Raw genomic sequence first — 27,110 nt, forward strand, 5'->3', positions numbered from 1 at the left:
TCTGAGCTGTACTGCATAGAGACTGTCTAATAACCAGAGTCCAGTGTTTGGGGTGGTGTTTATGAATCGAGAACGTCAAGCCAAACAGATGCTCAGCAGCACTGCTTGACAGATGACATCAACCAAGCTCACAATGCATAAGGAACCATTTCCTGGCCAAGGAAGTGCCTGCCAGGCCAGGAAGTGGACACAGGTTCAGAACCCCAGCACATATACAAGCCGGTTGGGGGCAGCACTGGGCTGCAGTCCCAGCACTATGGCGGTGGGAAGAGGCAGATGCCTGGAGCTTGGTGGTCAGTCTTCTAACTGAATCAATCAATCAATGTGTTCCAGGTTCAGTGAGACACCCTGTCTCAAAAAATAAGGTGGAGAGCAACTGAGGAAAACACCCCAAGTCAACCACTGGCCTCCACATGCATTTGCACAGACATGGACATGTGTGCACCTATCCACACAAACATACACATATATCATATACAACACACACAGACCACATCAACACATACACCAAAGCATCGATTCATACTGGCAACCAGAACATTAAAACTAAGAACTAACCTTGGGGGCAGCCTCTTGAAAACTATGGCCAGAGAGCAGGCCTACAGAGCTCCACCATTTGGCTGGGAATTCACACAAGTCTGGGAACTTTTGTGTGTTTAAGACACAAATTTGCATATACATCAAAGTTTAACAAACTCCCAGAATAAAAATGTGCCTGTCTTAAGTAAAGGGAGGTTGCCTGTGCACCTGAGCAGCACAGAGAGCGCACTGATAACCATGACCATCCTCTCCCTTTCTGATGATTCACCAGACTCTGTGAGAGCCTCTCCTTCCCCTCCCCCAACAAGACCACTGGGTGTGTGTTGAACAAATACGGGACACTAAAGGAAAGGTTGGGCCAAAACCAAATAAAGATGGAGGGATGGAGAGAGGGAAGGAGGAAGGGAGGGAGGGAGGGAGGGAGGGAGAGAAGAGGGGGGAGGGAAGGAGGGAGGGAGCTGAAATACACTTTCCTTTCCTTCCTTCAGTCAGCTATTTGTCACAGCAATGGAATTTAACACAGGGTTCACACCTTGCCTAACAGAGAACTATCAACATGTAGTGGCATATTATCACTTTTAACTCATTGCTTTTGGACAACAAGGTGGTCAGAGCGAGGGTAGCATCTTTTCAGAAAAAAAAAAGTTGAACTGGCAATATGAATATTCCCTGTTACGTTCAAAGTTCTATCCAGAGTGTCTATTTACAACACACAAACCTACATATTAACTATCTTTACACTGATGTAACACAGTTAGCATTTACTTTAGTAAGAAATTATTTTTAAGAACTGCCTAGGGGCTGAAAAGATGGTTCCTCAACTAAGAGAGCGCTTGACACTCTTGTAGAGGACTGGGCTTCTATTCCCATCACCCACGTGGTGACTAACAATCAGCTCTAGCTCCACTTTCAGAGGATCCAACCCCTTCTGACCTCCACGGACTGCATGCACATGGTGCACAGATATCCATGCAGGTAAAACACCCGTACACACAAAATAAAAATAAATCATAAAAAGCAACAAAAGGATAAGAACTGCCCCTGTCTTACAGAGGATGGACTGCCCAGCAGCCAAACCCAAAGACGGAAGATAGAAAGTTTTAAGTCTCCCAGTGGACAGTGAACACTTTCACCGGCTACCAGTATGCCTCCGTCATCAAGACACACTACAGCCATTAGCCAAGACACACTAAACAACACCCACCAAGTCTGGGTAGTGGTGTACACAGTGCTTTCTGGAAAGGCCCCTTTTAGATCTAGGGATAAGTAGACGCAAATCAAATCAGGCATTTCTTCATGACTCGCATTCAAAGAAAGCTCACAAAACCCAGTATGCGCATTACTTTCCAGAGCAGAAATGAAGACAAGGCCTCATGTGGCCCTTACATCACTGAACAGTACAGCACTCACTTCTGCACGGTGACCCACAACTCAACAGCTGCTCTCGGACCTTAGGTCACACAACTGTCACCCCTAAGGCCAGTGGTGTTTTACTACACTTTGGGGACAGGAAGCTCAAAGCATCCCTTGAGCATGTTGGTGTAGACAGACAGCATCGTAGTCTTTGTCTCTTTATTTCTGGTCCCTCATGGTAACAGGGACATCACAGAGGGAAACTCCAGTCCAATGCCCTCTTGTAGACAAGAAGACTCAGATTTGGTATGATAACAATACTCACACAGCTCAACAGAACCATCTCCGAAACTAAAGGCCATGCCTCCTAAATTTCCCCTCTCTCTTCCTATGAACAATTTTCCTTCTATACAAACTAGGCAGCCATTCCTGGGTTATCAAACTTAATGCACTTAATTTCCCTGTTTTCTTTCAATTGTGGATGAGAGACAGCAAGCTGCTATTGAAGCAATATGGATATGAATTGGGAATGGGGCATAAAAACGTATTTTGAAATACAAACCTCAGTATCATTTTGGTACAAAAGATTTACGAGCTTCTACTTCCTGACAAGGTAAATTTCTTTTTGAGACCTACACTGTTACATAGACACAAAAGTTCCAAATCCTGAACTACAAAGAGAGAAAGTGTTATCCAAACTGACTATACCAAACTGGAGGGCATTTAAATCCCACAGTAGAGCTTTGGGGTTTTGCTGTACGGACTTACGTTCAAGAGCATGCTATATTAAGTAAACCAAATCTCATGTTCAGCTCAGAGCAATGTCGCTAACACTTCCTGTTTCTTCCCACAGTTCTTTGGGGGCATTATTGACATGAGGACCAAAAAAAAAAAAAAAAAAAGGTTAAATGTCACCTCAGCTAGAGTGGGCAGAAAAGAGATTTGATGAACACACACAGCAAAGCTTTTGATAAAAAAAAAAGGGGGGGTCTTGTTTTGTTTTGTGGTTTTGTTTCAGGAATCGTGGAACCAATTATTTATATCTACAAAGGGCCATCATTTTTTAAAATGTAGTCTGTAATATCTCAGGCAAACTGACCGTGTGAGGTTCATGGTCTCTGTACCCTAACTGGAGATGGGAAACATTCAATTTGTCACAGAAGCAGATCTAGGCTAGTGTTTAGAGAGCGATGAGTCGTTGGTGCTGTTTTTCATAAGATGAAGATGGCCCAGATGCCCATCCTTACACACTGGGTCTGACACTAGCCTAGGAATGAGTCTTGCTAGCAGCAGAACTTTGCTATGGCACAAATGACTTATTAGGGTATGCACACATTTTTTCTGGGACCCATTGAAGGTCCCAGGAAAGAGCAAAGACAAAGATCTAAAAGGCATTTCTTTGCGGTTTGGAGGGTCCCAGGGAGTGCAAATTCAGTGCTCAGTAGGGAGAAAGTCGCAGAAGTTTGTCTCAAAGACAGCTTGGCCAACAATTCCTTTAAAACGCCTTATTCCAGTTACCAAACAACTCAACCACCATCTCCCCAGAAAGGAAGGTAGCCCTTTCCTCAAACCTGATGGAGCCTGCATTCATTCATTTGGTGTAGTTAAGCCGAATCCTTGGACTATGGTACAGGATGGAGAGGTGAGAGTAGGCGGCACTGACAATGATTTACAAGGGCAGTGAGCCCTGGTCCAAAGTAGCTTCCTTCCCACCGGGGGCTAAGACCTTCCCTTCGCAGTCAGCATCTGTAGGCTGGGTGCTCCAAACCCGCGGTAGCCAGGCACGTGGGGCAAAATAGAGCTAACCGGACTGGATTAGGAGTCCTGGAATGGAGCCACAGGTGCACAAACGTCCCTAGCCTTTCCCGGAATCCCACCTAAATCCTCTAATCGCCAATATCCCTGAAATTCCAAAAGTAAAACTGAAAAGTTTGGGAAGTGTCTCAGGAACCAGGTTTCCCGGCATTGTCCGGGGTACTCCTGGATGCCGCACTGACATCAAGGAGCACCCGCCCGCCGCCTCTCTCACAGGGCCCCGGGGATTTCCCTAGGATTTTTATGCGCAAAGGTCCCCACACGTCAGCCACTGGAGTGCCCCAAATCCCCGCTGTGCAGCGCTGGTGGCTTACACCACCTCAGTCTCCCCCTCCCCCCCCCCCCCCGCGCGCGCCCACTTCCCGCCGCTCCCCATGAGAAAGGAACACTTGGGCCCTGCGACAATCCTGTGGAGTATTCTTTGGAATTAACTGGATACTCACTTCCATGGCCCGACCCGGTGCAAAATTGTGGATTTCGAAGCCTTAGGATGAGTTGTGCCCTCAGCAGCAGCAACGTCGGGAGGAAGAGGGGAGGGAACCCTGGTTGAAATTGCAGTTTGCAAACACAGAACCATTTTGTGCTTATCCTCACCTCAACTGAGCCCACGGATGCCCCCACCCCACCCGAGGACGCGCAGGCTGGGAGTGCTGGGGACGCGCCGCGCGCTCCACTTGGGAAGATGAAATGCTTCCTGTCCCGTGCCTGTCAACAATCGCTCAAGTGGGACGAAATAACCTGCGGTGGAGTCTCTAATGCCCATCTCCCACCCCCCTGACACCCTGGAGCGGACTAGACACCGCTTCCCCCCCAATCCCCACCACCGACTGAGCCGAGTCTGAGACCCAATAAAATCACCCTCTGGGTCCCGGCAACGGCCAGGTGACCACGTTGTTGCAGTGACTACAGACCTGGCCAGTCCTGTTTTTAATCCAATCCTTTTAAAATGCCTCCTCGATCTTGGCCTTGCGCTTTCACATTCGTTGGCGGAAGAATGTCCTCCCGGACCAACCCTCACCAGAGATCGCGAGCGACTGGCACGTGGCTCACGCCCACTCTCCTCCCAGGGTCTTTCCTACTGGACCCGCGGCGCACACCCTACTCCTTTGCTGCGCCGTGGACACGGGCGACCCCTGTCGGGGACCCCTGTTCCAAGCTAGGCGACTACAATCATGCATTCTGAGTGGCTTTTTTCCAGGTCCAGGTTTACTGGTTTTCCTAAGAACCCCAGAGTTGCTCCAATCTTTATCTCCAAACTCCACTTCTAGACCTTTCCAGACGCATCCAGACCCCGGATGCAGACCTTTCTCCAGCACTCGAATTCCCATTCACACCCCATGACTCCAGCCTAGCCCCGAGCGCCTACCCATGGAGGGCTCCCCTCCCGCAGCAGTCCGGTGGGTTGCTAAACTGAGCAAGAGACAATTTTTTCCTAAAATTCACTCCCCATCCCTCACCTTCCCCAGAACGGGAAAACCGAAAGTGACCTGGCCACTCTTCAGGTTGACCTTGTATGCCTTTTGCTGCTGGGAGGTCCGTGCTTCCTCATCCTCCGTGAGCCTCGCCCGGGGTCCCCAACCTCTCACCTTTGTGAGGAGTGCAGGAAAGCCAGAGTCTATCACTAAATTCGGCACAAACCTCATCTCCCCGGACACAAAATCCCATTGACTGCATGCAGCCTTCCCTATTGCACCGAGTACCCTGGACAGTTAGTCTTTTTAATAAGCACCTCCTCGCTCCGCCTAGTCCACGCAGGATCCAACAACACTGAGGGAAAAAGAAAGCACGACCCCTAAAGGAGCGAAATTAACCATTCCCTCTGCCCTCGTGGATTTTGCGCCTCGCCTCAGCAGTTTGTCACGTCAGAACGTGGCAGAATCTGGTTCCGAGACACACACACACACACACACACACACACACACACACACGCACGCACACACATACATTGACGTGGGGGAGGGGGGCCTCTTTAACACGCACCCTAGCGACTGCACATACAGGCTTGTACACGCTTCCACAGGCACACACACACACACACGAGGCAGTTGCGCTTGGATGCCCTCATCCCGGCCCAAGGCACCCCTCCACCCTGGACCCTCTAGCTCTGGACTAGATACAAATGAACCACGGGAAAAAAAACTGGAATAGCTCGCTCCCCCCTCTTTTTTCCTACTTAATTCGCTAAAGAAGCTCCTGGAGTAACCAAAAGGAGTCGAAACTAAGGCGTGGCCACTTCAGTTGGGTTTTTTCCCACCTCAAAACCTTTATTTTCAGTTTTTAAAAGCCACCTTAGCCCGCCATATTGGAACTGGTACGGTGTCTAAAGACTCCTTCCCCGCTGCTGTAGCGCTTCCAAGAAAACACAAGTATGGACTGGGCTGGGGACATGTGTCCGGCCACTACGAACCAACCACTTTCCACACCCAGTGTTCTCCCTTTACCAACCTAATCCCCCTTCAACCGCTCCAGGTCAGAAATCAAAACATACATCCAGCAGTTCCTACGGTAGCTTTTTTTTAAAAAAGAGGATTTCAGCAAGACACACACGCACATAAAAATAAATAAATAAAATCCAGAGCTCGATCAGGTTAGTAATTCTGAAAAGAGACGGGATGAGTGTACACAAGAAAGCCCCAAGTGACGGGATGTTACTTTAAAGGGTGACAAAAAATGAACAAAAAGATCGCCCTTGCTAGAGCTCGCTCCGAAACTACTATTGACAATTTCAGTTCCGCTGCACAAGGCAAATGTTTCCAATCCGGCGATTCCAAATGTCTGCGCGATTTTGGAAACAGCCCCCACCCGACCCCTGCTGATCTCCAATTCCACCACCATCACCACCTTCCTCTCCCCAGTCCCCAAAACCTCCAAATACACACCAAAAGAGGGAGATCCCAGAGCCGAGGAGACGCGGGAACGCGGGGTAGGTGGCAGAGGCGGCTGCGTCGCTAAAACGAGTGCACAAGCAAGGAAGGTGGGCGGCGGGAGAGAACGGGCTGCACCCGGAGGAGGACGAGGTCACTTTGCAACTCCGGACAGACTCCCGCAAGGCCTGGCTTTTCAGAGCCGGGAGCCAGAGGGAAGGGGGTGGGGAAAGAAAAAAAAAATGACAACCCAGAGCGCAGAGAGGAGTTAGAGGCTTCGCTCAAGTGCTGCTCATTTCCTCTCCAGCCCCTGCTCTTCGGTTTTTCTCCTCCTTCCTCCCCAACCCCCCGCCTCCCCCACCTCCACCCCTAGCTTGGTTCGGGCTTCCTTTTTCTTTCTTTCTTTCTCCTTCTTCTTTTTCTTCTTCTTTTTTTTTCCCCCCTCCAACTAAACTGGAAAAAAAAGACGCCTTTCGGCGCACTCAACCTGCGGGCCAGAGATCTGCTTGCGGGCCGGGTTAGGCGAGGGAACAGTGGCTGGGAAGGCGTCTTACCTGATGAAGTTCGTCCTGCCCCGGATAGTGGAGGCCGGCCCCGGGGTGCGACGGGAGTGGGCGCTGGTCGTGCTCACCCGCCCTCCTAGCTCACTCGCTCTCTACCCGCCGCCTCCCTAGCGCGCCCGCTCGGGTCCTCCAGCTCCCACTACAGCCTCATTCCAATATGGCATCCTCTCTATGCGCATGCCCGGCACTCTTTTTTAAGATTTCTCTTTCTCTCTGTACAGCGAACTCCTTCAACGACCTTTTCCAGCGCTTGCAAAATGTCTCAAGCCAATTAGCCTGCTGTTCGTGGTAGACTCCTTCCGCCCACAAAGCAAAATCCTCCTACCCCCACGCTCCGGCATACACAGAGACCTCCCCAGGCAGGCACCGTCCACGCCACGCGGCCCCCCTGGGGCCGCTCCCTTCCCTCCTTTCCTTCAAACTCCCTCCATAAGTGATGAGTAGAAAGTTCACACCGCAAGCGTTCCCGAACACCCATTTGCACCGACAACTGGACTAACTCCGCAATTCCTCCGCGGCTGTTTGCTTTCTGGGTTTGCAATCCCCTGGTCGACCCAGTATACAAACTTGTGCTATATCTGCCCAAGAGCTTCCTAAGTGGGGAGGATGGGAACCCCAAAACAAAATCGATTGTCCCGCCTGGTCCTCCCCGCCCTGGTCTTTAATTGTGGGGTTTTTGTTTTTGTTTTTTTTTTACTAAAATTCTCAAGTCTCCTGCCCTTGGGGGAGGGCCGAGGGACCTGGGAGAGGTTTTTCCAAGGGCTCTCACCACGCCTGAGAAGCTGGAAATTAAGTTTGGACTGTCGGGGAGATCTACCAGCTGTGATCTAGTGGGGTGCGTGTGACAAAGCTCGCCAGGCTTCTCGTGGCCAGGATGGGTTCCCATAGGGTAGGAATAAGAATTCCTGGGCCAGATCGAGAAAAACGAAGAGTGCGGAAGAAGATCAACGCAGCCTGGGTTGCGGGGTCAGCCCGCGCGCTTTGTCACAGACGTGGTGGGAGGACTGAAGAGCTTCCCCGGCCTTAGGCGCAACGGCTGGACAGAACACAAACGAAATGTTCCCAGTGCGGAAAAGCTGGCGACGCTCAGATAGACAAGATCCGCGGCTTGTGAAGCTAGGAAGCAGTGGGGAAGTGCGAGTGTAGAGCCGGTTACATCGACTAGGAGAGAAGCGACACACTTGCTCAAGGTCTTTGCCTTTGAAACCCTGGATAAAAGTTCCCCATCCCCCCAGTCTCCCGTTGCCCATCTCTCTCTGCACCACTCGCTGAAAAACGACTACATTCTGGGATTTTTGTCACCCTCCGCGATCCTAACATCCCAGCGAGATATATATATATATATCCTCGTGTGTGGTTCCCTAAGGAGTGGTGAGGGCTAGGGATATCCAATAGAGTGAAGGGGCCAGGAGCTAACCTTAAGCAGAAGAAATCACCAACTATGAGGCTTTAGCTCATCTGGAAGAACCAGGAAGGGATATACCCAGAAATGGCTCTTGCCACAGCACAGATGGACCTCCGCAAAAAACGTGGCCGAAGGTTAGAGATTCAGGCAGGGTGGTGGAAGTTAGGAGAGACTGAGCACTGCTAGTCTAGGAAGATCCTATTTCCTTAACATTTTTGAAGAACTCGTTAGGAGCTCTAAAGCGCCTCATTTGCCTTTACACCTCCATTTAGTACATGAGCCACCTAAGACCCAAAAGCTCCCAGGCATTCGATTGTCAGTACTCTCTGAGGTGCACACTTGAATCCCCAGCCCGAGTTTGCCACTCCTGAAGCTTACCGGTGTCCAACTTTTAGGAACACCAAACCGTAGTTTTGAGCTCATGCCCCTTAAAGTCACTGACGGCAGAGAGTCCTCAAAACAACAGTATCAGACCCCTGAACATTACCCATCCCACCCGCACCCGCAACTGCCCCTTTCCGCACCCGAAGGTGGTTCCAGGTGAATCCGAGGATTCCAATGCTAGCTCTGGGTCTCAAAACCTCAAGTCCCCTCTTTTCTTTCATTCAACACACAGTAGAGCCTTCAGAGAGGGGTGGGAACAAGATTCAGAGTCATCTTTGGAGACTTAAAGCGCACAAATCCCAACCTGCGCTTCTGTCCTGACGACAGTGGTCACGGTCTTGTCCATCCCCCAAGCGCAAAGCGCTCTTGAACCGGAATGACCTGGAGCTCACACTCCCAACTCCCCAAAAGCCTCAGACTGTAGCTGCGCTAGGCGCCCTAGGCAGCAGGACTCCTTTGTGCGTCCCAGACCGCCCAGCTAGCTCCCAGATCGCCACAGGACTTCCGGGCAGCTCTTGTTTGGAAGGAAATCGAATTTTACCAGTCTACCAGCCAAGAAACTTGAGTTGTAACCCACCGGTACGCAGTTTCGGGTCTGTTTACTGGTTTTAAGTCATGATTCCCCATAGAACGTTATTCCATCAAAATTTGAAAACATACATCTGATTTTCTTACCCGATTCTCCAAGGCAATTGAGCAATCTCTTTAGATGGTTGATATTCAGACCCACATTATGCAATTTTGCCCATGGATCTAGAATAAATGGCTCGGAGTTCCATTTATTTATTTACTTACTTATCTACCTGTCGTGGTTAAGAAATAAAAACATTGCGCTACCACAGCACACAATGGCTGGATTGTTTACACAAAGAACTTCAATGATATCTACAGCGAACTGTCTCAAAGTTCAGTTTCCTTTACTTTTGATTCATTCTTTGCATGTGACTTTTCTTAATGTCCCTTGCCTTTTCTTTCTTTCTTTTTTTAAAACCACCTCCCACTATTCCCTTTTATCCAAGGACACCATGGAGACAAATGAAAAGTGGTTAACAGATTCCCTCAGGCAATTAAAGCGAACCCCTCATCCCACTCCCATATCTTCCAATTTCCATTTTTATTTCACAACCAGACCCTTTAGGAATGTGGGACTCCAAATGTGGGATCCACCCCAAATCAATAAAAACAGTAACCTTTGCCAAAAATAAAGTAGTGAGAACAGAGACTGTTTTTTTCAAAGTAAAGACAAATTGCACTCCAGCTCAGAGAAAGTCATGTAAGTCTCATGATTAATACAAGATTTGTCTCTGCATTATTAACACTGAAAATCTCCTCTCAGATAAGTCTTTGAGAGCAGCGACTATGGATACTATTGTACTCCTAAATTCTGGCTAAGCCATGGATTTCATCACTGTGTTAAAATACTTACATTACTTTTGTTAACTGTAAAATATGTGTGTGCTCTTCCAGTTCTCTGATGACATTAGGAAGAATTTGGAAGTTCAGAGGAGAAAAGTTTCTCCTTCATCATCTGTACATCCCTAACAATTGCATCATGAGAACTTGCAGAGTTGGAAAAGTGTGTTTCTATTAAAGGAATACAGTGGTTTAAATCTTGTCGCATTCTTAAAATAAATAATAATTAAGTAAGTAAGTAAGTAAATGTTGCTTCTTTGCTCAGCCACATCCATTGTTTACATCATCACTTCTTTCAAAGGAGAAAAGGAAATAGCCTTTCCAGAAACTCTTTGTATGTGAATATTCTTTAAAAGATACAGGACATAGAAGCTTACAAAAGGCAGGAGAGCTAACAGCCAAAACCAATATTTGACGAATGTGTGCAATCTTCTCTTTCTGGAACCTTTACCCTAAAACATCTTTTCTCTCAGACCACATAAGAGAGCATTTTCCGTTCCCTCCTAAGTCACCAAGTCTAAATTCTCTCTCTCTCTCTCTTTTTTCACCTTCTTTCTTTATCCCTTACCAGCATTAAAGTACTTGGTCAAAGTACCAAGAATCGAATGACCTTGGCCTGCGCTTTATCATTAATTATCTGTGTGACCTCTGGGAACCCAGTGGCCTCCCTTTCTGCTGCATTTTTTCCCAGTGAGTAAACTAAAGACATGAGGTTAGATGTTCCATAAAGCCTTTTAAGATTCCAAAGATTATCTAGTGATTCGCTTTACCCCAATGCCACAAATTGCTTTCTGTAATATCCTAACACTATCTCTACCAATTCCATATAGGGCAAAGCATAAACTGTGGGGGCCACAAAGAGGAAAGAAAAATCAAGTAGACCCATCTGTAGGGTCCTCTTCACCTGATCGCCCTGGGAAGATATTCTTTGGATCGTAATTCTTCCTTCCTGAACTTTTGTTCCATTATTACCGTTACTATGTGGGTTTTGCCTTGCCTCTAGCAATGTTCAGGACTGAGGTGAACATGTCAGTCATGAAGGTGATTTCAAAAGACACCTGGAAAAAGAAGGCATGCTCACATGGCTAAAGAATTATTAATGCGTACATTTTAGTGATGTCCATAAAAATATAATCACCTCTCATGTATTTCTAGAAAATTCAGAGACTCATTATTGTTGTGGCTACTTGTATAATTTCAAGACATTTTGGGTTCCTTCAGCAAGAATAAAAAAAATTAAGAGCATACACAAAGTATTTTAAAAGTGCATTGTGCCTATAGACTCATGGGGCATTTTTTGAAAGAGCTAACACCTTGCTTGTAGAGTGCCAGTTTAGACTAATGGCTTCTTTCTCCCCTGAGGAAAATCCTCCTGACAAATATCCCTGAAAACTTTCATAGCTATTGGCTTGAACACCTGGGCACACAGTAACGTATCTAAGTGGACAATGATACACACATTACATCTCATGATGTTTTCTCTCAGGCAGCTTGTTCCCTGTCCTGAAGCCTCATGTCCAGCCATTTTGAGAGCTGGAATCCGGAAATGTAGATTATATGGCCAGTGCCATTAACTGGACCGAGTTGTAGAGTAGAAGCTGGCTTTCTGCTTCTGGCCCTTTGTATTTCTCTATGTGCTGAGTGATAAGAGAAAGAAAGGGAGTTTTGTTTTGCTTTGGAACAGGATTTCATATAGCCCAGGCTAACCTTAAACTCACTTATACACTAGAGGATGGTGAGTTCTCGAAAGCAACACCACACACCACATTTGTGGGGTTTTTTGTTTGTTTGTTTGTTGGTTGGTTGGTTTTTTGTTTGTTTGTTTTTTGGGTTTTTTTTTTGTTTTTGTTTTGTTTTGTTTTGTTTTGTTTTTTTGGTTTTTAGAGACAGGGTTTCTCTGTGTAGCTTTGCGCCTTTACTTGGAACTCACCCTGTAGCCCAGGCTGGCCTCGACTCACAGAGATCCGCCTGCCTCTGCCTCCCGAGTGCTGGGATTGAAGGCATGCGCCACCACCGCCCTGCCACATTTGTTTTTAATGGGATTCTAGGGATCAAACCTAGAGCCTTTTGAGCTTAGGCAAGCACCAACTGAGCCATATCCCTAGCTCCAGACACTTGTCTAGGCATATTTTTATATATGATAGCATTTAATAACTACTAGTCAATATCATGTATAACATTTCTTCTAAACGGTTTTAAGAAATAGTGTAGGTCTACGACCCTGCTAGGCTGGTGAGGGACTCACCAGACCGCCAGATGTCCTGGCCCGACCTTCTCCATGGTCTCACCAAGTACCTTAGTCTTGGCCTGGTCCTAGGTCCCCCAACTCTGGGCCACAGGTTCCATGGCCACCTTGAACCAGATACATTGCTTAGGCCTCCTGCCCGAAGGAACCCTCTAAGCGTCTGTGTCCCACAGAGGGCAGGCCACAGCAGAAGGGTGTGGTGTTATGCACATTTATCAGAAAGCCAAAGGAGGCCACCTCTGCGGAACACAAGAGCTGCCAAGTGCTCCTCAGCACAGGCAAAGAAAGCTGTCTGCTTCATCCCCGGGAGGGCCACACCTGGCAGGAGCACCACGTGGTCCTCATGGAGAGCAGCTGCACCCAAGACCTGCCTGGGGTTAAACTCAAAGTTGTGAGGGGCAAGTATGACTGTGGCCACGTGCAAAAGAAGTGACCATAATTCACAGTGGTCAGGCACTGGGTCCCTGGAAACCAGTTCTTCCTGTTCCAGGGACAGCTAGTCTTGGGCTCAACTCTCACTGGGACTCATCAAGACTGCTATTAATCTGCAAGAGTTCTGGAGATGAATTGGGAGGAAGCACTCCTCTGCCCACTTTTGTGGCTTCCATGTTCAGTGTCCACAAATGGGACCTCCTATGCTGGGATGGCAGTTGTAATAAACACATTTTCAGGTTGTGGTGTCAAAAAAAAATAGGGTAAACATATATTCCTTGTTACACAATCTGAGTTTTAATTTACTATCACTGTACCTGAAAGATGGTGTGATTTTTTTTTTAATTAGGGAAATGGTATTTTCAGTGGCCACTAGCATTTTTAACACAACATATTAATGGTTAAAGGTATTGGGGACACACACACACACACACACACACACACACACACACACACACACACACACATAGGTCAGGGATATGGCTTCTGACTCTAGAACAGTCCTTCCTATGTGTCTGCTGACCGGCCTGAATGAGATCAAATTTGGCACTGTGCTAATGTATACAGCCCATTGGACTTATAACATAAAATAAAATAAACAAATTAAAACAAGCAGGCAAAATCCAACATCAAAAGTGATTTCATGCATACGTATAGCGGGTCCTTTCAGTGGCAGGGAGCCCACTATTTTAGCTATTGTGTATAGATGAGATGTCAGTGACAGAACACAGTACAAAGTCCCCCTAGGTGTTTGTTGTCACTGTGTAAGTTTCTTTATATGACCTTATAGCAGAATAAATAATTATTCTCATGATCAAAGAGGTATCACTAGATCTAAAAAGCCTTGCTCTACAGTGCCATCTACTGGAAGCAAATACTGACTTGCCTTTGAATTTTTTAAAGGTAGTCTTTTTTTTTTTTTTTTTTTTTTTTGGTTTTTCCAGATAGGGTTTCTCTGTGTAGCTTTGCGCCTTTCCTGGATCTCGCTCTGTAGACCAGGCTGGCCTCGAACTAACAAAGATCCGCCTGGCTCTGCCTCCCGAGTGCTGGGATTAAAGATTAAAGGTGTGTGCCACCACCGCCTGACTAAAGGTAGTCTTTTTGTTATTATTTGTTTGTAATAGAAAGAACACTGAGAATATAAAATCAGTAGTAAGGGAAGACATGGGTCCCGATTATGTTTAATGTAATACAATGCATCGACATCTCATGTAGAAGGAAGCTGAAATATAATCCTTTCAAATCAGTTGTCCTTTAAGTGTTAGGCATATAAAATACTTGAATGCTCTTTGAAAAGTGAAATTGCTTCCAATTTTTAAAATGAATCACTTTAAACTAGCTCTTTGAGAGAGTACTATATTTTATCATCCATTGAAGAACTTTCTTAATATTTGTAAGTGCCCATGAAATGAATACCATGTTAAGTTCTTGGAGGTGCCAACCTTATGTTCATACCTTGAAGGAAAGGAACCCTTTCAAAGTTTTCCTAAGCCAATTTATTGAAGAGATAAATATTTATAGTTTGGCCTAGAAGAATGGGAAGTAACAAAAGCTAAAAACAAGGGTCAGGTTGTGACTCAGTGATAGGACTGTCACTCAGCATGCACCGGGCCCAGGGCTCAGGTCCCATCACCACGAACAACCAACAACAGTAATGACTGTGTTCACACCTACTCACTCAGCAATACTGAAGACCTCTAATGTCCTAGACATCGCTCTGGGTCTGAACTACAGTGGAAAAAGTTTTACTCCACAGTACTTAAATTCCGTTAAGGATAAATCAAAGGTAAGCAATTCTACAACATGCCACTTGGAGGTTCACAAAACAGGGAAGATAAAAGCATAGAAAGTAACAATAATGGAAAGAAGCATGACATTTTATTTGGGAGAAGTTTCTGGAATTGATATTTGGGACAAAGTGTGGAAGGAACCGTGGCTGCAGATGCCCTGGGGTTGTCTTGACTGTTTGGAAGGATGTTTGGATGACACTTGTTTAACTACATGAGCACGAACTGTTAACTTTACCTGCCTAAACTAAGCAATGTGTTCAGAATTCCAGATGGAAAACCACATAGTTCTCCTTTCTTCCTCTTTCTTCCTTCCTTCTTGCTTCCTTTTCCTTCCTTCCTCTCTTCTTTTCTTTCTTGTTATTTTTCTTTTGTTGGTGTTGTTATATTTATTTTTGAGACAGGGTCTTATTCAGCCCAAGCTGTGAACTTGCAGCAGAGAAACCTCCTGCCTCTACCTAACAAATGCTAGGATTACAGATGTGGACATCCGTTTCATATAATAGTGGGGATTGAACCTAAGGTCTCCAGCACAGGAGACAAGCACTCTCCCAACTGAGCTACTCTCCCTTTTTAACTTGATAATTAACTAAATTATCAAAAAGCAAAGGAAACCATAGAAACATGGTATTGTGGAAGAGTCTAACAAAAAAAACCCAAATTAAAATTTAATCTTGAATCATAAATGGGAGCAAACACTCTATTTTTGCCTTAGCTGGTCCTTGGGCAAAATGACACCCAGAGACAGCCATCTGCACCGTTTCCCACTCAGGTGCATCATAAAGTTTGCCCTACTCCAAGTAAGTTATTGTCAGCACCCCTCATCTTGTTTAGTTACTTGTTTTGTGATCATATTTCAAACTGCCTTGGGTCTTAGCTAGAAGAGAATTACAAAAATTTTAGCATGAATAAAATTTTTCGTGTGTGTGTGTGTGTGTGTGTGTGTGTGTGTGTGTGTGTGTAGGTGAGTGGACAATTCGTAGAAGTCAGTTCTCTCCTTGCACCATGCTGATCATGGGGACCTAGTTCAGGTCATCAAGTCTGGCAGAGCTTGCCCACCTACAGATGCCATTTCTTGTGACTCGCGCAAGGGTGTCTCTTACTGGTATAGCAGAAGAAGAGGAAGAAGAGGAAAACCGGAAGGAAAAATTGTAAAATCACCAAGTTCTGTGAGACAGAAATATCTTCATCTCTTTTTACAGTCTTCAATCTAGGTAATAGAAACCATGTTGAATGAACCAATATTTTTCACTTTGAGAAGCCACCAGGTAGTTTTGATTCTTTCTGCCTACTAATTGAGGAAAATTATTTAGCTTGTGTGTGTGTGTGAGTGAGTGTGTGTGTGTGTGTGTGTGTGTGTGTGTGTGTGTGTGTTGGGGGTGTATATAAGGAAGCAGACTTAGGATGCCTTGCTTTATTGTCCTCCCACTTATTTCCTTGAGTCGGGGTCTCTTATCAGCCTAGGCTGGTAGTTAGCAAACCCCAGAAATCTTTCTGTCTCCTCCATCACCCTTCCCAGTGATAGGGTACCAGATACTTTAGGTTAGGTGAGTGCTGGGGATTCGAACCCATGTTCTCAATCTTGTATAGCAAGTGCTCTTATCTGCTGAGTCATTTCCCCCATTGCCTAGCTAACTTTGGGCAGTGATAACACACATATCTTAAGATCATAGCTTGAACCTGATATTGACCTCAGTAATTTGTTCCTCAAAGAGTCTCAGTAAATATTTGCAATGTAAGGTCAAGGCCAGAGCCTTGACCTGAATGTCGTCTATGGACTGATGCCTCCTTCTTCATTCTGTAAACAAGTGTAGCGTTGTCGAAAGAACACTTGAGAGAAGATTGTTTAGAAATCGTTCAGGGCTTTTCCTTAACTTCTTAGAAGAAAGAGTGTAAATCAGATTTGGGATTTTGAAAGCAAAGTTTATTTACACGGCTTCTGAGTGACCCATGGGCTCGTAAACGAAAGGTTTGCACTTGATGTGATTTTGTTTGTGTTGTCATTGTGGGGAGAGAGGGTGGATCCTGCCCGTGGAGATGTTGGTGCCTTTCATAAGAATGCTACTTTTATCAAATGAATGTCAGTACTCGAACAATCTGCAGGATGCAGCGGCCTCCGTGTGACTCTCATTTGGACAATCCAAGGTGGAGGCAGAAAGGTCCCAGGGTCTTTCTCAGGGTAGCTTTCTTCCTTCCTGTATCAGCCATAAAGAACAACACAAATTGGAATGTTGTTTTTTTGTTTATTATTGTTGTTGTGGAAATTGAACCAAGGGGCTTTCTACCAAGGGCAGGCTTTCTACCTCTGACTTATTTGCCCAGCCCCCCCCCACCCCCGCTTTTTTTTTTTTCCATATTTTTCTAGACAGGGTTTCTTTGTGTCCTCTTGGTACCTGTCCTGGAACTCACTCTGTAGCCCAGGCTGGCCTTGAACTCACAGAGATTCCCCTGGTTCTGCCTCCTGAGTGCTGGGATTAAAGGCGTGTGCCACCACCGCCTTGCCCACCCCCCCTTTTTTTTATTTTGTTTTTTACAGTTTTCTTTTGTTTTTTGAGACAGGATCGCTCTCTGTGTAGACCAGGCTGGCCTCTAACTCACAGAGATCTGCCTGCCTCAGTTTCCCAGTGCTGGGATTAAAGAAATGTGCCATCACATCTGGGATGGAACCCAGGGCTTCCTTCATGGTAGGCAGGCGTTTTACCCACTAAGCCACTTCCCTGAGTCTTATTCCTCAATCTTGAGATGAGTCTCACTAAGTTGCTCAGGATGACTTTCAATTCACTCTGTAGCTCAGAATGACCTAGAATTTGGAGTCCTCCTGCTTCAGCCTCCTCCCTAACTGGGATTGTAGACCTGTGGCTCCTGCCCCACCATGAGCCTCTCTCAGCAGCAGCTCTTACTTTATCTTGAGCCTTGGTCCTAGGAGCCTGTAGCAAGGACACCTGCTGGGGCCGTGCAGCTCCATCTCAAAGCAGACTTGAGAGTACCATCCTAAGAAGTCGAGTGTACCCTTTGCCTGGCACACTGGACAGAAACAAACCTCCCAAGACGTGGACTCTCGACTCCAAAGCCATGACCCACAGTCTTCCTTACTTGGGCCACACAGAGCATTTTTCACTCACACTGTCACAGCTTTTGTTGGGGGCTCTTTACCTTTGACCTGTGTAACCGGACTGCCACCTCCCAAATAATGACATGAAGACTTTTTATTAGTTATGAAAACTTGGCCTTAGCTTTGGCTTGTTCCCAACTAGCTCTTATAACTTAAATTAACCCATTTATTATTAATCTACAATTCTGCCACATGCTCGTTACCTCTCCTCAGTAGAGTACATCCCACTTTCTCTGTGTCTGGCTGCGGACACAGATTCTTGCCTCTCAGACTCTTCCACCATTCCTCTCTCTCACCAGAAGTCCCACCTATCCTCTCCTGCCTAACTATTGGCCATTATGCTCTTTATTAAACTAATCAGTAGGTGCCTTGGCAAAAACACATCCTCACAGTGTGCAAAAAGATTATCCCACAACAGACCAGTCCTCTGATGTAATGGCCTCCTCCAAGCATTTTAATGTAGAAGGTCTCTGTAGTAACGGGGGAAGTTAGAAGAGAGGAACTCGTAATTTATCATGGGAGAAAGTCACATAGGTATATGCTCAGACCACTGACTTGTGTCTAACGTCATTTCTACTGCTGTGATAAAATACCCTGAAAAAAAAACTTGAGGGAGAAAGGGATTCTTTTAGTTTAAGATCTCAGGTCATTCTTACAGAAGAGTCACAAACGCAGAATTCTGTGGCAGCTAGTCATATCACATCCACAATCAAAAGCAGAGAGCATAAATGTGTGCATGCTTAGTATTCAGCTAGCTTTCTCACACAGTTCAGGGCCCAAACCCAGGGAATGGTCCTGTCTTATTCAGGCTGGGACTTCTCACATAATTAAGGTAATTAAGACAAACCCCCATAGACACATCCACATCCACAGGCCAACCTGATCTAGACAGTTTCTCATTGAGAGTTTCATTTCAGGTGACTCTAGGTTGTGTCGAGTTGACAGTGAAAACTGACCACTGTAGGACACAATCCAGGAGAAAACAAACGGACCAGCACTATCAGTCCTGAGACTTGCTTTCTTCTCTCTTTTGCAAAAGTGTGAGAGCACAGAAGTTAGGGTATGAGCACTCTCATGGTTAACTTTGTATGTCAACTTGAGACTGAGTTGCAAATTGCTCTTTTCTGTTTCTGGAAGCTTCCACACTTCCAAAAAAGAAAATAATCTTTAAAGCTCTTTTTGCTCACAAACCTTCCTTCCTTCATTCCTTCGTTCCTCCCTCCCTCCCTTCTTCTCTTCCTTTGCTCTCTCTCTCTCTCTCTCTCTCTCTCTCTCTCTCTCTCTCTCTCTCTCTCTCCCCCCCTTTTTTTTCCAGCAGATTTCCAATTATACTGCAGGCCTTCTCTAAGCTTGCATTTATTACCTCCTGATTATAATGCTGAGCTCAGTGGCTGTCACTTGTAAAGAGCGGTTCCTTAAGAGGCTACTGGGCTCTGTTAGGACTGCCAGAAGCAGGGGTTGGCAGAGGAGTGATGAATGCTGGAGTGCTAACTCAATCTTCCCAGGAGCTCCCCTCTGTTAGAGGCCACAACACTGCAGCAGCCGACACTTCTGCCACTTGCAGACCTAAATAAAGATCAAGAAGTCTGCTTCCCATTCAGTGCAGACGTAAATATCTTGAAGGCATCTCAATGCTGTCCTAGCTAAACTGTGCATGCGTCTTTCATTTTATATGTGAGCCTAACCAGAGGGAGACAGAAGCACTGACTGTCCCAGAGGGAACTCCTAAATGTGTTAATAAGAAGTAATGGAGAAAACAGCTCTGCCAGCTTGTGCCCAGGCTTTAGACACTCTACCCACTCAGACATGGACTTGCCTGACATGGTACAAATAAGCCCGAACTACAGTTTAGATTCGCTTGATTCCACCTTCTGTTATCATCTTGGACAAGTAATTTCACCACTTTAGTCTAAAATATCCTCCAGTTTAAAAGAGAGAAAAAAAAGAACAAACTTGCCATCAGGTCCTGTCTACATCTATCTGTCCATTTCTCTTCTCTGCTTGGGTTTATGTTGTCATCTTGACTGAGAGATTGTAAGTGCTGTCCTGATCCCCTTCAGATTCCACCTCTCGTCATTAAGATGCACATTAAGATAGCTACAGTCACAGGAACTCATTACGAGACTATAAGCAAAGACAGCTCTAAAGCTGCTTCAAAGATGAGAGGAGGGATTTCCTTTGGGAAAGCGGAGGAACAAAAGCAAAATTCAACCGAGAATGTCCAAAATCAAGCTTCTCCCTTACCATTTTCCTCCCTGGCACATTCTGTTCAACCATGGGAGATTGTGAGTGCTGTCCTCATCCCCTTCAGATTCCACCTCTCCTCTGGTTCCACAGCTCGATTCCTTGTGCTCCTGGCCTTGAAGCACAATGCGCCTCTTCCATTTTGGAAGAACTGCAAGAGCTAAAGTCAGCATTTCTTTACTCCTGCTGTCATTTGAAATCTCGACTTTAAGCAGGCATGGTGGTGCACACCTGTAATCCCAGCACTCAGGAGGTAGAGGCAGGTGGATCTCTGTGAATTGGAGGCCAGCCTGGTCCACAAAGCAAATTCCAGGACCGCCAGGGCTGTTACAAAGAGAAACCCAGAGTAGGTCAGTTCGGGCTGTCTCTTGACCATTGCCAGCAGTCTGTTGTGGGGGTATCTTTGTGGATTTCTGTTGGCCTCTCTAGCACTTTGTTTCTTCCTATTCTCATGTGGTCTTCATTTACCATGGTCTCCTATTCTTTGTTCTCTCTCTCTGTTGTTGATCTAGCTGGGATCTCCTGCTCCCCCAGGCTCTCTTTCCCTCGACCCTCGCCCTTCATTTCCCCCACTCATGTCCAGGCTGTTCATGTAGATCTCATCCATTTCTCCGTCATTGGGCAATCCCCGTGTCTTTCTTGGGGTCCTGTTTTCCAGGTAGCCTCCCTGGTGATGTGAGTAGCAGTCCAGTCATCCTTATTCCACATCTAGTATCCAAAGATACTCCCACAATAGACTGCTGGCAATGGTTGAGAGACAGCCCAAACTGACCTACTCTGGTGATGGGATGGCCAAACACCCTAATTGTCGTACTAGAAACACCATCCAATGATGCAGAGATCCATGGCTAGGCCCCGGGTGGAGCTCTGGGAGTCCAATTGGCGAGAAAGAGGAGTGTTTATATGAGCGAGAATTGTTGAGACCAAGGTTGGATAAAGCACAGGGACAAATAGCCAAACGAATGAAAACACATGAACTATGAACCAATGGCTGAGGGGCCCCCAACTGGATCAGGCCCTCTGAATGGGTGAGACAGTTGATTGGCTTGATCGGTTTGGGAGGCATCCAGACAGTGGGACCGGGTCCTGTGCTCATTGCATGAGTCGGCTGTTTGAAACCTGGGGCCTATGCAGGGTCTCTTGGCTCGGCCTGGGAGGAGGGGACTGGACCTACCTGGACTGAGTCTACCAGGCTGATCTCAGTCCGCGGGGAAGGCTTTGCCCTGGAGGAGGTGGGAATGGGGGGGAAGCTGGGGGGAAGGGGAGGGCGCGGGAGGGGGGAGAACAAGGGAATCCGTGGCTGATATGTAGAACTGAATTGTATTGTAAAATAAAATTAAAAAAACAAAAAACAAAGAGAAACCCTGTCTCTCAAGGAAAAGAAAAGAAAACATTGGACTTTAAAAAGAGAAGAAAAGTTTAACTGAATTCATTTATTTAGTGTGTATGTGCAGGTGTGTGTATGTGGGTGTGCACACACCAAGGTGTGCATGTGAAGGTCAGAGAACAACTTGTAGGAGTTTATTCTCACCTTTCTTCTTGTGAGTCCTTGCCTTCTTCCATGCAGGAGTCAAGGATTGAACTGGTGACTTCAGGCTTGGCAGCAAGCAGGTGTCTGTCCCGCTCAGCCAGTGCTGGGGCCCAGGAAGTCTCCACTTCACATGTGTATCTTTACCTCTCAAGCAAAGCTGGTCTAAGAAGACAAGACAAAGACATAAACATGCATGTATTTATGACACAGTTGCTAAAAATACTCATCTCTAGAGAGCTGATTGAATCAACTTGTATACGTACATACATACAAAAGAATAAAACAAGCACTAAAAACTATGTTCTCAATTTATCTATTTTGACATAAAAGATATTTTTTAAATAGCACGTATAGCATGATCTCAGCATTTTTTTAAATCTCAGTTTTTTTAAAAAAAAAATACACTTCTGCTTGGAATTGAAGAGTCTCAGAATTTGAAAACAGATAAGATAATTGAATGATAGTAAAATGAGTAATTTCACCTTCTATATATACTTTAACTCTCTATACTATGTAATGTATATTATAAGATGCATCTTGATTTATGAAAAATACTTAATTTGGTAAATAATATTTGCAGTGCTCAAATGGAAAGGAGACAAGAAAGCAGAACACAGCAACAAAGGTAGCCTTCTTCCAAATGTAACTATTGTTCCCTTCCTAACAGTAATCCTGCCTTCCCGATCTCCCCGAGGTAGGCTCTGCCTTTCCACGTTACCTTTGTAATCAAGAAAACAATAACACTAGTCCACTTTGAAAAGAATAATTTCAGAATAATTTCTGCAAAGTTAAAATTCAGTCTTCAGAAGTTAAAGAAAATAGAAGAACAAAAGCAGTCATTCCCTGATTGGATTTTCTTATGTTTTACCACAGAGTAGGGCAAAGTATCCATTTGTTACCCAATTCTGTGATGACTAACGTTCTCTCCTTATTAAATTCCGTCGATTCATTCACGTGTTCAATTGTCTGTTCGTTTGTTTGTTTTGAGACTGGACCTTCCTATGTATCCTAGGCTGAACTGGAAATTGGTATGTAGCCCAGGCTAGCCCCAAACTCATGATCCTCCAGTCTCTATCTCCTACGTACTGGGATTACAGGTGTGAGCTGTGAAGTGAAAAACACACTTAAATGAGTGTAAGCCCTTTCTCCCCTCAGCCTGACTTTGAACTCTCTTCTGAGGCTCTTGCCTTTAATTATAGATATGTGGTACTGTGCCAAAGTGACATCTCTTCCTCCTCTCCCTCCTCCCCTTCATCCTTCCCCTCCTCCCCCTTTTTCTCCTCTTCCTCCCCTCATCCTCTTCCTCCTGCTCCTTCAGAGCTGTGGATCAAACTTTGGCCTTGAATCTCCTAGGAGGTACTCTACCACTGAGCTGTATCTAGCCCAAGATAAAACATTTTCAATGACACAGTTGGTAGCACACAATTTTATGTTCTCCATAGTGTCTATAGGCTGTACAACACATTTTTAAAATTTCTAAAATGTCCAAGTTACCAAGATTTTATAAGTGCTAAGGTTCTATTAATATTAGATGTTATCATCACTACTATATATACTTTGTATATAGCAGCAGGAATTACATATGTTTCATAGATAAACAAATGCCCACAGTCTGATAGGAGATTCAAAAGTTGTAACTTGAACAGCAGTGTAAGCAGGTCCTTCCATGACAGTCACTCATGGTGTGACAGGTTTCTCATTGTTGACAGGAATGACTTCACTTAATCCCCTTAACTGTGAAAACTTTCTCTCCTTAACAGATAAGGAAACGAAAGCACAAACAGAAGGAGTCATCTGAAGACCAGGGGGCGCGTCCTACAGCACAGCTCCAGAGCAGACTCATGTCCGTCACTCTGGGATTTGAACTCAAGTCCTTTGGAATGGATAAATAAGCACAAACTTACACTTTAAAGAGTGCAGTGCTGTTGCTGAAGCTGCACTTCAATTATCTCAGCATCTCCAGCTGAGCTTAGAGTGCCAGATCTCAGCCTTTCTCTAGCCATCTACCAGTCCAGGAGGCTGAAAGGAAATACAGTGAATATTTCTTATTCATGGAGTGTCAATCAAATATTCAAGGCAATTAAAAGCATCATAGACTGAGGAGAAGATGCCTCAGCCAGTAAAGTGCTCATTTTACAATCATAAGATCCTGAGTTCAATCTCGAGAACTTATAAATGTATATATAAAGAAAGGGGTGGTATGTGCTTACTTGTAGTCTCTGTGCTGGGGAGATGGAGACAGGCCACTCTAGATAGTCTGCTTATTTGAATCCCAAGGAAGTGAAAGACTCTGTCTCTAAAAAAGAATGAATTTTAAAGGTGTAGGGCTTCTGAGAAATTATAGACAAGGTTGTCCTCTAGCATCTCCATAAACATATACACATGTACACCTACACACACATGAACACACTCAAATGTACACGGGGAGGGAGAAAGAGAACACATCACACTAACCATGGCTGGAGAAGTCTGAAGAGAACCTGAGCCTGTGATCATCAGCTAAGGTGAATATTATTCATTCATTCATTCATTCCTTTCTTCCTTTTATGTATTTTTATTCATTATTACTGTGTGTATGTGCATGACATGTGGAGGGGAAGGGGCCAGGGTACATATCGTACAAATGGAGATCAGAGGAGAACTGTAGAGTCAACTCCCTTCCTTCAACCTTTATCTGAATTCCAGGGATTAAACTCAGCTTGTCAGGCATGTATGACAAATATCTTTACCCACTGACCTCTCACTAGTTCTTCCCAGCCTGTGGCTTTTATTAAAACTTAAGAATGCCTACTATCTGCTATCCCAATGATTCACTCTAAAGAACTTTTTAAAAACAAAATCTAAAGCTGGGCGGTGGTAACCCACACCCTTAATCCCAGCAGTCGGGAGGTAGAAAGGCAGGTAGAACTTTGAGTTCAAGGCCAGCCAGGGCTACACAAAGAAACCCCATCTCGAGAAAAACAACAAACAAACAAAAAACCTAAGCCGAGCCTTTTCCAGGGAGAGGAGAGAAGGCAAGAGGAGAAGTAATGCTCTAAGCTCCGTGGACAACTCAAGCAATGCATGATAGAAACAGAAATCCTGGGTCAAATGAAGAAGTCCCTTACAGAGATAAGAGGAAATGCAGGACCTGGTATGGCCCCAAATGCAGGTCTCGCTCACCTTAGCACCACAAGCATCACTTTAGAGCTGAGAGGGAAAGCTGACTTGTCAGGCTCATCTCACAGACCTCCTGAATTCAGACCCACAGTTTTAACAAGATCCCAGGGTGGCACACATCCAAGCTGGAGTTTAAGAAACCGTGTTCCACTTCCATCTCCTTTTATCACAGGTGGAAATAAAATCTAGTGTTTTGAAAGAACCAACCATACAGGGCGAATTTAAGACATAAGTCTACATGGAAGACTAGGAATGGACCAATATGATGTTGTTTCAGATGATGAGCTGCACCCTGACAGCTGGGCATGCTCGGTTTGTGGCTGTCAGGAGAAGCTTAGGGTGATGCTCACTCCAATGGAAGAGTTACTTCCATTTCCACGTAACCAGCTGATACGGCCTGACCCCTATGAACATTTATTCTTTCTTGAGCAGCATGTACCGTCCCTTAGTGAGGATAATTTTCCCAGCATCAAGGTCCCCACCCCTGAAGGCCTCAGGTGCAACTTCAATTAAAAAAATACAGGCTGTCTTCTCTATGATATGGTAATTATTGCCATATTTAAAATGCAATCCTCTTCTAAAAATACGAATGTTAATGTAACATCTTAGCTCTACACTGTGATTATCCATCATTTTAATTTCTCAATTGATTTTTTCAAACAGTTTCAAATCAACTAGGTATTTATTAGAAGATTTTTTTTTCTTTTTCCTTTCGGAAAAAAAAAGAAGCATTTATGTTTGGGCCTGTAGGGGAAATCAAGTGATTACAAATTTTAAAAACTTTTCTGACCTCAATTCTAAAGTCTTGGGAGGATCAAATGATTAATTAGCATTTACAAACATTAAAAATGGGAATAGTTTCTTGAATACCAAAAGACAGTTAAAGTGTACAATAGTCGGGCTTAAAATTGGGGCATTTATTCGTTTAAACGAAAGAAGAATTTGAAGACATCAACAGCCAATGTAGATAATACCTAATTCTAGTAGCCCGACTTTCTACGCAGGTTTCATTGGAGAATCTTGTTTAATTTTCCCACAGAGTACAACAATGTGCCTGTGTCTCTTAATATATTCCTCTGGGCAAAAGATTTAACTGGAATTTTTTTTTTTCACTTTTCCACTCACATTCTCTCGCCAGTTCCTCTGTTAGTGTTTACTGGCTGAATTCACCTTGAGTCTTAAATTTCTAACAAAATGAAATGGTTTGAAAACAGACTCAGGGGGTTGGAGAGTTAGATGAGCACTTAAGAGCACTTGCCCCTCTCGGGAGAAGAACCTGGTTCAGTTCCCAGGGCTCACACACTTTAACCCCAATTCTGGGAACCCGGGACCTTCTTCTGGCTTCTCTAGGCACCAGGCACACACATGTGGTGCACATCCTTGCATGCAGGCTGAACACTCATACACATAAAAAAAGATAAATTAAAAAAAAAATTAAGCCAGATTCAGAAGGAAGTTCAAGGACATTTTTACTAGAATGGGGAGAAACACAACAAGGCGTGAAAGCTGTAAATCAAAAAAGCTGCCTGGAGGAGGAAGATGAGGATAGAGAAAGCCATGCCATTTCAGTTAGGCTGCCACGTTCATCATGGAGGGTAGCAAGCAGTCAGATGGTAAAAGTGGGGTAGCTTTAGAAAAACAGTGACAAAGCTCCAGTGCCAGGGAAGCCATGCTGAAAGAGAGAGATGGGAGAAGAGAAGAAGAAAAACAGCTTGTCTAAAGTCAGGACTGAGAAACGCAGGCAGACTTAACTGCACGGCAACAGCTTCCTAACCCACTGCACCACTGGAGAGATTTCTTAGAAGAAAAAACATTATATAATTAAGGGGATAATTATTCCTCCCATCTCTTTATTATGGCTTTAGGTGAATCAGCTTTCCTAGGGGATGATCAGGTGATTGACAAGCCCAGATAGACTAACCCTTAAGAGAGAAGGCAATAGTGTGAACTGTTCCAATCTTTAGGGAAGATCCGAATGTCATATTTCTGTCTATTCTTTTGGCCAGGAGGAAATAGAATTTTCTTAATGGACTTCAACAGAGGCCTGATATCATCCAAGACACCTCTAACACTAAGCCTTTTCTGTCCGACATTTTATCACAGAGATGAAGAACAGACTATCTCAGTCCTTTTGGCTTCAGTTATCTGTTCCTTTGTAGCATGCAACACAGCATTGCCCGATACCATCAGGGAGTTAAATGCTTTCTTCTCTCAGTGGGTTGTAAATATGTGGGTTTCTAAAAACGTCCAGTCATTTTGTGAG

At 45.1% G+C, this 27,110-nt stretch overlaps 1 protein-coding gene and 1 pseudogene across 1 annotated transcript in view; one reads left to right on the plus strand and one right to left on the minus strand.

Annotated features, from left to right (window-relative positions):
* Positions 1 to 7,274, minus strand: part of Sfmbt2 (Scm like with four mbt domains 2) — a 184,561-nt gene extending 177,287 nt beyond the window's left edge. Inside the window, exon 1 of the mRNA XM_059263508.1 lies at positions 7,127 to 7,274. The gene's annotated coding sequence lies outside the window, so the exon portion shown is untranslated. The remainder of the gene's footprint in view (positions 1 to 7,126) is intronic.
* Positions 7,275 to 12,593: 5,319 nt separating this feature from the next.
* LOC131910512 (small ribosomal subunit protein uS12m-like) lies at positions 12,594 to 13,015 on the plus strand (annotated as a pseudogene).
* Positions 13,016 to 27,110: the final 14,095 nt, after the last annotated feature.

Source organism: Peromyscus eremicus, chromosome 5 (genome assembly GCF_949786415.1).
Source record: "Peromyscus eremicus chromosome 5, PerEre_H2_v1, whole genome shotgun sequence".
NCBI lineage: Eukaryota > Metazoa > Chordata > Mammalia > Rodentia > Cricetidae > Peromyscus > Peromyscus eremicus.